Source organism: Nerophis ophidion, linkage group LG17, assembly GCF_033978795.1.
Source record: "Nerophis ophidion isolate RoL-2023_Sa linkage group LG17, RoL_Noph_v1.0, whole genome shotgun sequence".
Taxonomy (NCBI): Eukaryota; Metazoa; Chordata; class Actinopteri; order Syngnathiformes; family Syngnathidae; genus Nerophis; species Nerophis ophidion.
This window is the reverse complement of record NC_084627.1, coordinates 9,450,482-9,464,229: the sequence shown is the minus strand read 5'-3', so window position 1 is coordinate 9,464,229 and position 13,748 is coordinate 9,450,482. Positions and strand designations below refer to the sequence as shown.

At 36.3% G+C, this 13,748-nt stretch overlaps 1 protein-coding gene across 1 annotated transcript in view; it reads left to right on the top strand.

Moving 5' to 3' along the window:
- The first annotated feature begins 7,427 nt into the window (after positions 1-7,427).
- Positions 7,428-13,748, top strand: part of LOC133535985 (hyaluronan and proteoglycan link protein 1-like) — a 25,360-nt gene continuing 19,039 nt past the window's right edge. The window contains exon 1 of the mRNA XM_061876101.1: positions 7,428-7,502. The gene's annotated coding sequence lies outside the window, so the exon portion shown is untranslated. The remainder of the gene's footprint in view (positions 7,503-13,748) is intronic.

Below are 13,748 nucleotides of genomic sequence, written 5' to 3'. Positions count from 1 at the left end.
GTCAATTGTACGGAATATGTACTGAACTGTGCAATCTACTAATAAAAGTTTCAATCAATCAATCAAACCAATTTATATTTCCTTTGTTTTCAAAGGAAATATATATATACTTCCGCTCTTAGCGCCTTCAAAATAAGAGCTCAAAGCATATACTGTTTAACAGCTTATAACAGAAACTTAACATCACAAAGAGGCAAGTCCATAAAAATAGGTTACAATATTATTAAAGAACACATGATGAATGTTCAAATGGGATTAATGTTAAAGTTAAAGGATTAATGATTGTCACACACACACTAGGTGTGGGGAGATTATCCTCTGCCTTTGACCCATCACCCTTGTTCACCCTCTGGGAGGTGAGGGGAGCAGTAAGCAGCAGCGCCCGGGAATCATGTTGGTGATTTAACCCCCAATTCCAACCCTTGTGCGCCAAACACTAAATATATCTATCTAATTAAGTCAAATTCAAATAAGGCAACAAGATAAATATCAACCAGTGAAGTTGTCATGTTGTGTAAATGGGAAACAAAAAGAGAATACAATGATTTGCAAATCCTTTTCAACCAATATTCAATTGAATGGACTGCAAAGACAAGATAGATAACGTTCTAACTGAAAAAGGTTATTTTTTGCAAATATTAACTATATTTGGAATTTGATGCCTGCAACATGTATCAAAAAAGCTAGCACAAGTGGCAAAAAAGACTGAGAAAGTTGAGGGATGCTCATCAAACACTTATTTGGGACATCCCACAGGTGAACGGGCTAATTGGGAACACTTGGGTGGCATGATTGGGTATAAAAGCAGCTTCCATAAAATGCTCAGTCATTCACAAACAAGGACAAGGCGAGGATCACCACTTTGTCAACAAATGTGTGAGCAAATTATTCAAGAACAACATTTCTCAACCAGCTATTGCAAGGAATTTAGGGATTTCACCATCTACGCGCCGTTTTATCATCAAAAGGTTCAAAGAATTTGGAGAAATCACTGCACGTAAGCGATGATATTACAGACCTTCGATCCCTCAGGCGGTACTGCATCTAAAAGCGACATCAGTGTGTATAGGATATCACCACATGGGCTCAGGAACACTTCAGAAAACCACTGTCAGTAACTACAGTTAGTCGCTACATCTGTAAGTGCAAGTTTAAACTCTACTATGCAAAGTGAAAGCCATTTATCAACAACACCCAGAAACGCTCCCGGCTTTGCTGGGCCCGAGCACATCTAAGATACACTGATGCAAAGTGGAAAAATGTTCTGTGGTCTGACGAGTCTACATTTCAAATTATTTTGGACCAAAGAGGAAAAGAACCATCCGGATTGTTCTAGGCGCAAAGTTGAAAAGCCAGCATGTGTGATGGTATGGGGGTGTATTAGTGACCAAGGCATGGGTAACTTACACATCTGTGAAGGCACCATTAATGCTGAAAGGTACATACAAGTTTTGGAGCAACATATGTCGCCATCCAAGCAACGTTATCATGGACGCCCCTGCTTATTTCCGCAAGACAGAGCCAAGCAACGTGTTACAACTGTAGTCCAGACCTGTCTCCCATTGAAAATGTGTGGTGCAATATGAAGGCTAAAAGATGAGACGGTAGACTGTTGAACAACTTAAGCTGTACCTCAAGCAAGAATGGGAAATAATTCCACTTCAAAAATGTGTCTCAGTTCCCAAACATTTACTGAGTGTTGTTAAAAGGAAAGGCCATGCAACACACTGGTAAAAATGCCTTTTTTGCAATGTGTTGTATTCAATTGAATAGAAGTTGAAAAGGATCAGCTAATGATTGTTGTTGTCTTTCCATCGGGATGTTCATTGTTTATCTTAGCGTCTTTCCTGTGTCACATGTGTGTGACCAGATAGACCACATCCCAGGAAAGACTCTTCAAACGTGTCACCTTAACTCACTTCCTGTTTCCATGACTTCACTTCCCCCCCCAACAGTTATCATGTCTCACTTTGTTTCAATGAAAAGTAAATAAGGTAGAGCATAGCTGAAGGAAGAACTGTTAAAGAAGTTTGTTGGCAATACAAAATGTCCGCTACAATCCGAGATGTCACGTGCATGCGTCATCATACTGATGTTTTCAACAGGATACTTGGCGCAAAATTTAAAATGGCAATTTAGTAAACTAAAAAGGCCGTATTGGCATGTGTTGCAATGTTAATATTTCATAATTGATATATAAACTATCAGACTGCGTGGTCGCTAGTAGTTGTAAACAAGGAAACAGCCGGTGTTTCCTTGTTTACATTCGGGAATGTAAACAAGGAGACACCGGCTGTGTTTGTGTTGCTAAAGGCAGCTGCAATACACTGCTTCCCACCAACATCTTTCTTCTTTGACGTCTCCATTATTAATTTAACAAATTGCAAAAGATTCAGTAACACAGATGTCCAGAATACTGTGGAATTATGCGATTAAAGCAGACGACTTATAGCTGAGATCGAGCTGGAACAAAATGTTCGCTACAATCCGAGACGTCACGTGCATGCGTCATCATACTGATGTTTTCAACAGGATACTTAGCGCGAAATTTAAATTTGCAATTTAGTAAACTAAAAAGGCCGTATTGTCATGTGTTGCAATGTTAATATTTCATCATTGATATATAAACTATCAGACTGCGTGGTCGCTAGTAGTTGTAAACAAGGAAACAGCCGGTGTTTCCTTGTTTACATTCGGGAATGTAAACAAGGAGACACCGGCTGTGTTTGTGTTGCTAAAGGCAGCTGCAATACACTGCTTCCCTCCAACATCTTTCTTCTTTGACGTCTCCAATATTAATTGAACAAATTGCAAAAGATTCAGCAACACAGATGTCCAGAATACTGTGGAATTATGCGATTAAAGCAGACGACTTATAGCTGAGATCGAGCTGGAACAAAATGTCCGCTACAATCCGAGATGTCACGTGCATGCGTCATCATACTGATGTTTTCAACAGGATACTTAGCGCGAAATTTAAATTTGCAATTTAGTAAACTAAAAAGGCCGTATTGTCATGTGTTGCAATGTTAATATTTCATCATTGATATATAAACTATCAGACTGCGTGGTCGCTAGTAGTTGTAAACAAGGAAACAGCCGGTGTTTCCTTGTTTACATTCGGGAATGTAAAAAAGGAGACACCGGCTGTGTTTGTGTTGCTAAAGGCAGCTGCAATACACTGCTTCCCTCCAACATCTTTCTTCTTTGACGTCTCCAATATTAATTGAACAAATTGCAAAAGATTCAGCAACACAGATGTCCAGAATACTGTGGAATTATGCGATTAAAGCAGACGACTTATAGCTGATATCGAGCTGGAACAAAATGTCCGCTACAATCCGAGACGTCACGCGTACGCGTCATCATACTGACGTTTTCAACAGGATACTTTGAGGAAACACCGGCTGTGTTTATGTTGCTAAAGGGAGCCGCGATACACCACTTCACACCTACATCTTTCTTCTTTGACGTCTCCATTATTAATTGAACAAATTGCAAAAGATTCAGCGACACAGATGTCCAGAATACTGTGGAAGTATGCGATTAAAGCAGACTACTTATAAAATGTCCGCTACAATCCGAGACGTCACGCGTACGCGTCATCATACTGACGTTTTCAACAGGATACTTCGAGCGAAATTTTAAATTGCAATTTAGTAAACTAAATCGGCCGTATTGGCATGTGTTGCAATGTTAATATTTCATCATTGATATATAAACTATCAGACTGCGTGGTCACTAGTGGTGGCTTTCAGTAGGCCTTTAAAAAACAATAACAAACAAAAAATAAAAAATATTTAACTCAAAGCTTACCTTTTTTATAAGTGCATAGTATGTATATATTATTAATGTTTCAAATACAAATCTTTATATATCTAGAAAGGTTGGTCCTAAAGAGGGAGGACTTTTTCTCAGGTCTCAAGAAGGTGAGAAATACAAGAATGTGTGTTTGTGTGTGCAGGTCATTACTTACTGGGCCCCACCCTGAGTGTGCACAAAGACCCCCTGTCCACACACACACACACACACACACACACACACACACACGCTGCAGTGTTTTTTATTAGTGCGGTGCAAAGTTACAGAACAAAAACAAATCAAACGTGTTGAAACGTGACAAGCTCGTCTTTATGCCCAAAACAAAGTTCCACTCAACTTGGTTCTGCGGGGCCCGGGTGTGGAACACGTGGCCACTTTGTCACTCGCCAATCATTCTAGTCCAGGGGTGTCCAAAGTGCGGCCCGCAGCTAATTGTACACCGCCCCCCCCCCACACATACTGGAAAAGCTATTGCAAAAATAAAAAAGGATATTAAAAATATTGGAATGAGGTGAAATCTAACGAGAAAAAGTTGCAATGTTGACACAAAGCTGCCATGCAGGCTGTTTTTTTTTTCCTTTTGTCTTTACTGTAACGTATTATTTTGGGGTCTCCCCATGTCTAGCATTAAAAGATTACAGTTGGTACAAAATGCGGCTGCTAGACTTTTGACAAGAACGAGAAAGTTTGATCACATTACGCCTGTACTGTATATACCTTTATATACATATATACATACATATATACCTATACTGTATATACCTTTATATACATATATACATACATATATACCTGTACTGTATATACCTTTATATACATATATACATACATATATACCTATACTGTATATACCTTTATATACATATATACATACATATATACCTGTACTGTATATACCTTTATATACATATATACATACATATATACCTGTACTGGCTCACCTGCACTGGCTTCCTGTGCACTTAAGATGTGACTTTAAGGTTTTACTACTTACGTATAAAATACTACACGGTCTAGCTCCATCCTATCTTGCCGATTGTATTGTACCATATGTCCCGGCAAGAAATCTGCGTTCAAAAGACTCCGGCTTGTTAGTGATTCCCAAAGCCCAAAAAAAGTCTGCGGGCTATAGAGCGTTTTCCGTTCGGGCTCCAGTACTCTGGAATGCCCTCCCGGTAACAGTTCGAGATGCCACCTCAGTAGAAGCATTTAAGTCTCACCTTAAAACTCATTTGTATACTTTAGCCTTTAAATAGACTCCCTTTTTAGACCAGTTGATCTGCCGTTTCTTTTCTTTTTCTTCTATGTCCCACTCTCCCTTGTGGAGGGGGTCCGGTCCGATCCGGTGGCCATGTACTGCTTGCCTGTGTATCGGCTGGGGACATCTCTGCGCTGCTGATCAGCCTCCGCTTGCGATGGTTTCCTGCTGGCTCCGCTGTGAACGGGACTCTCGCTGCTGTGTTGGATCCGCTTTGGACTGGACTCTCGCGACTGTGTTGTATCCATTATGGATTGAACTTTCACAGTATCATGTTAGACCCGCTCGACATCCATTGCTTTCCTCCTCTCCAAGGTTCTCATAGTCATCATTGTCACCGATGTCCCACTGGGTGTGAGTTTTCCTTGCCCTTATGTGGGCCTACCGAGGATGTCGTGGTGGTTTGTGCAGCCCTTTGAGACACTAGTGATTTAGGGCTATATAAGTAAACATTGATTGATTGATTGATTGATATTTTACCATGTAAAAACCATCTTTACCATGATTTTGATTAAACAAGTTGAAAAACTTATCGAGGTGTTACCATTTAGTGGTTAATTGTACGGAATATTTACTGTAATTTGCAATCTACTAATTCCAAGTTTCAATCAATCAATTATTTATTTTTTTGCCATTGCTCAAAAAAAAATAACGACAAAAAAGTCCATGTTATAATGAATTATTTTCAAAGCTCCGATGAGTTCAAATATTTCATTTTAAAATGTGTTATATGGTAAATATTGCATATATTGTGCAGTTGCCATATAAAAACAAAGTTTTCTTTGACAAAAGAGCATAAAACAAGCAAAATAATAGTTAAAACGTAAAATCGACAGATATATCTGAAGTTGATCTCGTAACTTAAGTGTTGAAAGTTAAAAAAATGTTAGGCGCAGAATTAGATGGAACCCAAGGATGCAGAGACGGATTGTTTGTAGACAAAAAGTTATTCCTTTATTCTGGGCGGAAGGAGGATGTAGCCACAAAAAACATAAAGCGATGGCGGAGCACAAAAACACACCATAAAAACTACTTAGGTAAATACAAAAACTAAACCAAAAGCGCTGGTAAAGACTAGGAAACATACTTCAAGAATGAAGTAAAACCGAAACACAAAATTGTAAACTGAAAGCGCATTATTGATCTTTTAGGGCTCTGATTACTAAAGACTGCATATCTCAGTTTTACTATTAAAAAAACAAAGATGTTTTGACAGAAAACCCTTAAAACCTTTTTTTTTTTTTTTTAAGTTGATATAGAGATTTACTGTACGTGTTAAATAAAAAATAATAATAAAAATTGACTTATTTTTAACATTTTAATAACTGAGACCCTTTATGGTCCCCGGGACCCTTAAAGGTAAAATACATTGAAAAAAATCCATATATTTTGTTATGGTTTGAAAATGAAAAATATCAAAATGGCCCCCGCATGCTTTAATTTTTCCATGTGAAGTGAAGTGAATTATATTTATATAGCGCTTTTCTCAAGTGACTCAAAGCGCTTTTACATAGTGACACCCAATATCTAAGTTACATTTAAACCAGTGTGGGTGGCACTGGGAGCAGGTGGGTAAAGTGTCTTGCCCAAGGACACAACGGCAGTGACTAGGATGGCACAAGCGGGAATCGAACCTGCAACCCTCAAGTTGCTGGCACAGCCACTCTACCAACCGAGCTATGCCGCCCCGAAGAGCTATGTGCGGCCCTCAGTGGAAAAAGTTTGGACACCCCTGTTCTAGTCCATTCCACTCCATCACGTGTGACCTTGCGCCGTCGTCGCCTAGCAACGGGAGGCGGGTACACAAGGCAGCGTTTTCCAAGTAATCCTCTGACCGGTGTCGTGTAGAAAAAATAAAAAATGAATAAATAAAAAAAAAAAAGAAGATGGCTGACCTTTTCAACCCGTTATTGCCTCGACCTTCTGCTGCAAAGGTCACTCATTTGGCGGCGGCCGGCACACCGACGCTTGGCTTGCTTTACGGGCGCTGCAGGAAGGACGTTTGTCACCAAACCTTGTTCTTTTATAGATGTCGCCGCATTTATTTGTCTTCTTTTCTTGTCCCCCGTCGGGTAGTTGGAGGCGCGGAGGTCACCCACATCTTGGCGCTGGAAAGTGGAAAATGGAGGTGTGTCACGCCTCGATCACTCAATTACATTGTCACACAAAAACAGCTGACAAAGCAAATAACCAACTTGAAGTAAATAGTTGAAGTTGGACATCATCACTGGAAGTCCACTATGGGTGGACGTGGACCGCCCCAGACCACCCCCCCTGCCCCCGCTCCCCCCCTGCTCCCTGCAGCCCCCCCCCCCTGTGCTGAGGTGCACGCCTCAGTGCTTGATTACATTAACGCGTGTCTTCATTCTGCGTCCACGCTGCCACGGAGGAGGCTGCAGGTCCCCCAGCACACACGTAGAAGGTAAACAACCTCTTTTTGGGCTTATTTCTGCATGGAACTACAACCGTGTTTGAGCAGCTTGTTCTTTAGTCATAGATGAACAATTCCAAACTCTTGTGTAGTCAGACTTCATCAAGAAATTGTTTTATGACGTTAACCTTATTTTTTTTTTTAAACTCATATCACTGTTTTAAGAAATCTCAGAGGTTGCCGGTTGAGTTTGCAGGGCCGTGTGGAGCCATTTAGGGCAAAATGTTGAAAGAGCCATCTTGGGCCAAAAATACACAACAAATCTATCTGGAGCCGCAAACATTTAAAAGCCTTATATGAGTGTTATAATGAAAGCAACACATGATGCAAGTGTCTATATTAACCTACTATCAAAATGCCTTTAAAAGTCTAATATAAGTGTTGTAATGAAGGCAACACATGATGCAAGTGTCTATATTAACCTACTATCAAAATGCCTTTAAAAGTCTTAAATAAGTGTTATAATGAAGGCAATGCATGATATAAGTGTCTATATTAGCCTACTATCAAAATGCCTTTAAAAGTCTAATATAAGTGTTGTAATGAAGGCAACACATGATGCAAGTGTCTATATTAACCTACTATCAAAATGCCTTTAAAAGTCTTATATAAGTGTTATAATGAAGGCAATGCATGATATAAGTGTCTATATTAACCTACTATCAAAATGCCTTTAAAAGTCTTATATAAGTGTTATAATGAAGGCAACACATGATGTAAGTGTCTATATTAACTTATTATCAAAATGCCTTTAAAAGTCTTATATAAGTGTTATAATGAAGGCAACACATGATGTAAGTGTCTATATTAACTTATTATCAAAATGCCTTTAAAAGTCTTATATAAGTGTTATAATGAGGGCAACACATGATGGAAGTATCTATATTAACCTACTATCAAAATTCCTTTAAAAGTCTTATATAAGTGTCATAATGAAGGCAACACATGATTTAAGTGTCTGTATTAGCCTACTATCAAAATGCCTTTAAATGTCTTATATAAGTGTTCTAATGAAGACAACACATGATGCAAGTGTCTATATTAGCCTGCTATCAAAATGCCTTTAAAAGTCTAATATAAGTGTTATAATAAAGGCAACACATGATGCAAGTGTCTATATTAACCTACTATCAAAATGCCTTTAAAAGTCTTATATAAGTGTTATAATGAAGGCAACACATGATGCAAGTGTCTATATTAACCTACAATCAAAATGCCTTTAAATGTCTTATATAAGTGTTATAATGAAGGCAACACATGATGCAAGTGTCTATATTAACCTATTATCAAAATGCCTTTAAAAGTCTTATATAAGTGTTATAATGAAGGCAACACATGATGCAAGTGTCTATATTAACCTACTATCAAAATGCCTTTAAAAGTCTTATATAAGTGTTATAATGAGGGCAACACATGATGCAAGTGTCTATATTAACCTACTATCAAAATGCCTTTAAAAGTCTTATATAAGTGTTATAATGAAGGCAACACATAATGTAAGTGTCTATATTAACCTACCATCAAAATGCCTTTAAAAGTCTTATATAAGTGTTATAATGAAGGAAACACATGATGCAAGTGTCTATATTAACCTACCATCAAAATGCCTTTAAAAGTCTTATATAAGTGTTATAATGAAGGCAACACATGATGTAAGTGTCTATATTAACCTACTATCAAAATGCCTTTAAAAGTCTTATATAAGTGTTATAATGAAGGCAACACATAATGTAAGTGTCTATATTAACCTACCATCAAAATGCCTTTAAAAGTCTTATATAAGTGTTGTAATGAAGGCAACACATGATGCAAGTGTCTGTATTAACCTACTATCAAAATGCCTTTAAAAGTCCCATATAAGTGTTATCATGAAAGCAACACATGATGCAAGTGTCTATATTAGCCTACTATCAAAATGCCTTTAAAAGTCTTATATAAGTGTCATAATGAAGGCAACACATGATGCAAGTGTCTATATCAACCTACTATCAAAATGCCTTTAAAAGTCTTATATAAGTGTTATAATGAAGGCAACACATGATGCAAGTGTCTATATTAACCTACTATCAAAATGCCTTTAAAAGTCTTATATAAGTGTTATAATGAAGGCAACACATGATGCAAGTGTCTATATTAACCTACTATCAAAATGCCTTTAAAAGTCTAATATAAGTGTTATAATGAAGGCAACACATGATGCAAGTGTCTATATTAGCCTACTATCAAAATGCCTTTAAAAGTCTAACATAAGTGTTATAATAAAGGCAACACATGATGCAAGTGTCTATATTAACCTACTATCAAAATGCCTTTAAAAGTCCCATATAAGTGTTATAATGAAGGCAACACATGATGCAAGTGTCTATATTAACCTATTATCAAAATGCCTTTAAAAGTCTTATATAAGTGTTATAATAAAGGCAACACATGATGCAAGTGTCTATATTAACCTACTATCAAAATGCCTTTAAAAGTCTTATATAAGTGTTATAATGAAGGCAACACATGATGCAAGTGTCTATAATAACCTACTATCAAAATGCCTTTAAAAGTCTTATATAAATGTTATAATGAAAGCAACACATGATGCAAGTGTCTATATTAACCTACTATCAAAATGCCTTTAAAAGCCTTATATCAGTGTTATAATGAAGGCAACCCATGATGCAAGTGTCTATATTAACCTACTATCAAAATGCCTTTAAAAGTCTTATATAAGTGTTATAATGAAGGCAACATATGATGCAAGTGTCTATATTAACCTACTATCAAAATGCCTTTAAAAGACCCATATAAGTGTTATAATGAAGGCAACACATGATGCAAGTGTCTATATTAACCTACTATCAAAATGCCTTGAAAAGTCTTATATAAGTGTTATAATGAAGGCAACACATGATGTAAGTGTCTATATTAACCTACTATCAAAATGCCTTTAAAAGTCTTATATAAGTGTTATAATGAAGGCAACACATGATGTAAGTGTCTATATTAACCTATAATCAAAATGCCTTTAAAAGTCTTATATAAGTGTTATAATGAAGGCAACACATGATGTAAGTGTCTATATTAACCTACTATCAAAATGCCTTTAAAAGTCTTATATAAGTGTTATAATGAAAGCAACACATGATGCAAGTGTCTATATTATCCTACTATCAAAATTACTTTAAAAGTCTTATATAGGTGTTATAATGAAGGCAATGCATGATATAAGTGTCTATATTAACCTACTATCAAAATGCCTTTAAAAGTCTTATATAAGTGTTATAATGAGGGCAACACATGATGCAAGTGTCTATATTAACCTACTATCAAAATGCCTTTAAAAGTCTTATATAAGTGTTATAATGAAGGCAACACATGATGTAAGTGTCTATATTAACCTACTATCAAAATGCCTTTAAAAGTCTTATATAAGTGTTATAATGAAAGCAACACATGATGCAAGTGTCTATATTAACCTACTATCAAAATTACTTTAAAAGTCTTATATAGGTGTTATAATGAAGGCAATGCATGATATAAGTGTCTATATTAACCTACTATCAAAATGCCTTTAAAAGTCTTATATAAGTGTTATAATGAAGGCAACACATGATGTAAGTGTCTATATTAGCCTACTATCAAAATTACTTCAAAAGCCTTATGTAAGTGTTATAATGAGGGCAACACATGATGCAAGTGTCTATATTAGCCTACTATCAAAATGCCTTTAAATGTCTTATATAAGTGTTCTAATGAAGACAACACATGATGCAAGTGTCTATATTAGCCTACTATCAAAATGCCTTTAAAAGTCTAATATAAGTGTTATAATAAAGGCAACACATGATGCAAGTGTCTATATTAACCTACTATCAAAATGCCTTTAAAAGTCTTATATAAGTGTTATAATGAAGGCAACACATGATGCAAGTGTCTATATTAACCTACTATCAAAATGCCTTTAAAAGTCTAACATAAGTGTTATAATAAAGGCAACACATGATGTAAGTGTCTATATTAACCTACTATCAAAATGCCTTTAAAAGTCTTATATAAGTGTTATAATGAAGGCAACACATGATGCAAGTGTCTATATTAACCTACTATCAAAATGCCTTTAAAAGTCTAACATAAGTGTTATAATGAAGGCAACACATGATGCAAGTGTCTATATTAACCTACTATCAAAATGCCTTTAAAAGTCTTATATAAGTGTTTATAATGAAGACAACACACGATGTAAGTGTCTATATTTTCCTGAAAGAACGCTCTTGAAGGTATCAATAAAGTACTATCTATCTATATTAGCCTACTCTCAAATGGCTTTAAAAGTCTTAAATAAGTGTTATAATGAAGGCAACACATGATGTAAGTGTCTATATTAACCTACTATCAAAATGCCTTTAAAAGTCTTATATAAGTGTTATAATGAAGGCAACACATGATGTAAGTGTCTATATTAACCTACTATCAAAATGCCTTTAAAAGTCTAATATAAGTGTTATAATAAAGGCAACACATGATATAAGTGTCTATATTAACCTACTATCAAAATGCCTTTAAAAGCCTTATATAAGTGTTATAATAAAGGCAACACATGATATAAGTGTCTATATTAACCTACTATCAACATGCCTTTAAAAGCCTTATATAAGTGTTATAATGAAGACAACACATGATGCAAGTGTCTATAATAACCTACTATCAAAATGCCTTTAAAAGTCTTATATAAGTGTTATAATGAAGGCAACACATGATGCAAGTGTCCATATTAACCTACTATCAAAATGACTTTAAAAGTCTTATATAAGTGTTTATAATGAAGACAACACACGATGTAAGTGTCTATATTTTATTGAAGGAACGCTCAAGAAGGAATCATTAAGTACTATCTATCTATATTATCCTGCTCTCAAATGGCATTAAAAGTCTTAAATAAGCGTTATAATGAAGGCAACACATGATGCAAGTTTCTATATTACCCTACTGTCAAAATTACTTAAAAAGCCTTATGTAAGTGTTATAAGGAAGGCAACACATGTTGTAAGTGTCTATATCAGCCTACTATCAAAATGACTTTAAATTTGTATATAAGTGTTATAATGAGGGCAACACATGATGTAAGTGTCTATATTAGCCTACTATCAAAATGACTTTCAAAACCTTACATAAGTGTTATAATGAAGGCAACACATGATGCAAGTGTCTTTATTAGCCTACTATCAAAATGACTTTAAAGTCTTATGTGTATATATATATATATATATATATATATATATACATCAAGACAATACATAATGTAAGTGTCTATATTAGCCTACTATCAAAATGACTAAAAGTCCTATATAAGTGTTACAATGAAGGCAACACATGATATAAGTGTCTATTATGTCAGGGTCGTCCCTAACAGTTTGGTTACGTTTTAGTTTTTCCTCTGTGTCTTTGTTTCCTGTCAGCGCTTTTATTTTATTTCCTGCTCTTCTCCCTGAGCGCTGTTTCCCCCCAGCTGCGGCTGATTGGCACCTGGCCACACCTGGTGTCAATCAGCCGGCTGTCTTCTTCTCATGGAATTAGTTCAATCTATGCTGTGGTCTGGAACAGCATGGCACACAAACAACTATCAGAAATGCAAGCAATATTACATACAGATAATGTGTCATGTGACATGCAAATATAAACTAAACACACAGAGGACTTAAGTACAGTTAAGTTAAATGAGCTTAAATATATCTAGAATGAGGCATAATGATGCATTATGTAAATACAGCTAGCATGTTAGCATCGATTAGTTCGACCAAAGATGTCTGGTTAGCACTCCACACAAGTCAATAACATCAACAAAGCTCACCTTTGTGCATTCACGTACAGTATAAAACGTTTGGTGGACAAAATGAGACAAAAAAGGAGTTGTACGTGTAAACAAACTACGGTGAGTTCAAAGACCGCCGAGGATGGTAGCTCATTTTTGAAAAAGCTCCAGGAATGCAGCTAAAGGGATGTATGCGGCTCTAAAGTTAAAGTTAAAGTAGCAATGATTGTCACACACACACTCGGTGTGGTGAAATGTGTCCTCTGTATTTGTCCCATCCCCTTTTTCACCCCTTGGGAGGTGAGGGGAGCAGTGTGCAGCAGCAGTACCACGCCCGGGAATAATTTTTGGTGATTTAACCCCCAATTCCAACCCTTGATGCTGAGTGCCAAGCAGGGAGGTAATGGGTCCAAATTTTTATAGTCTCGGCCGGGATTTGA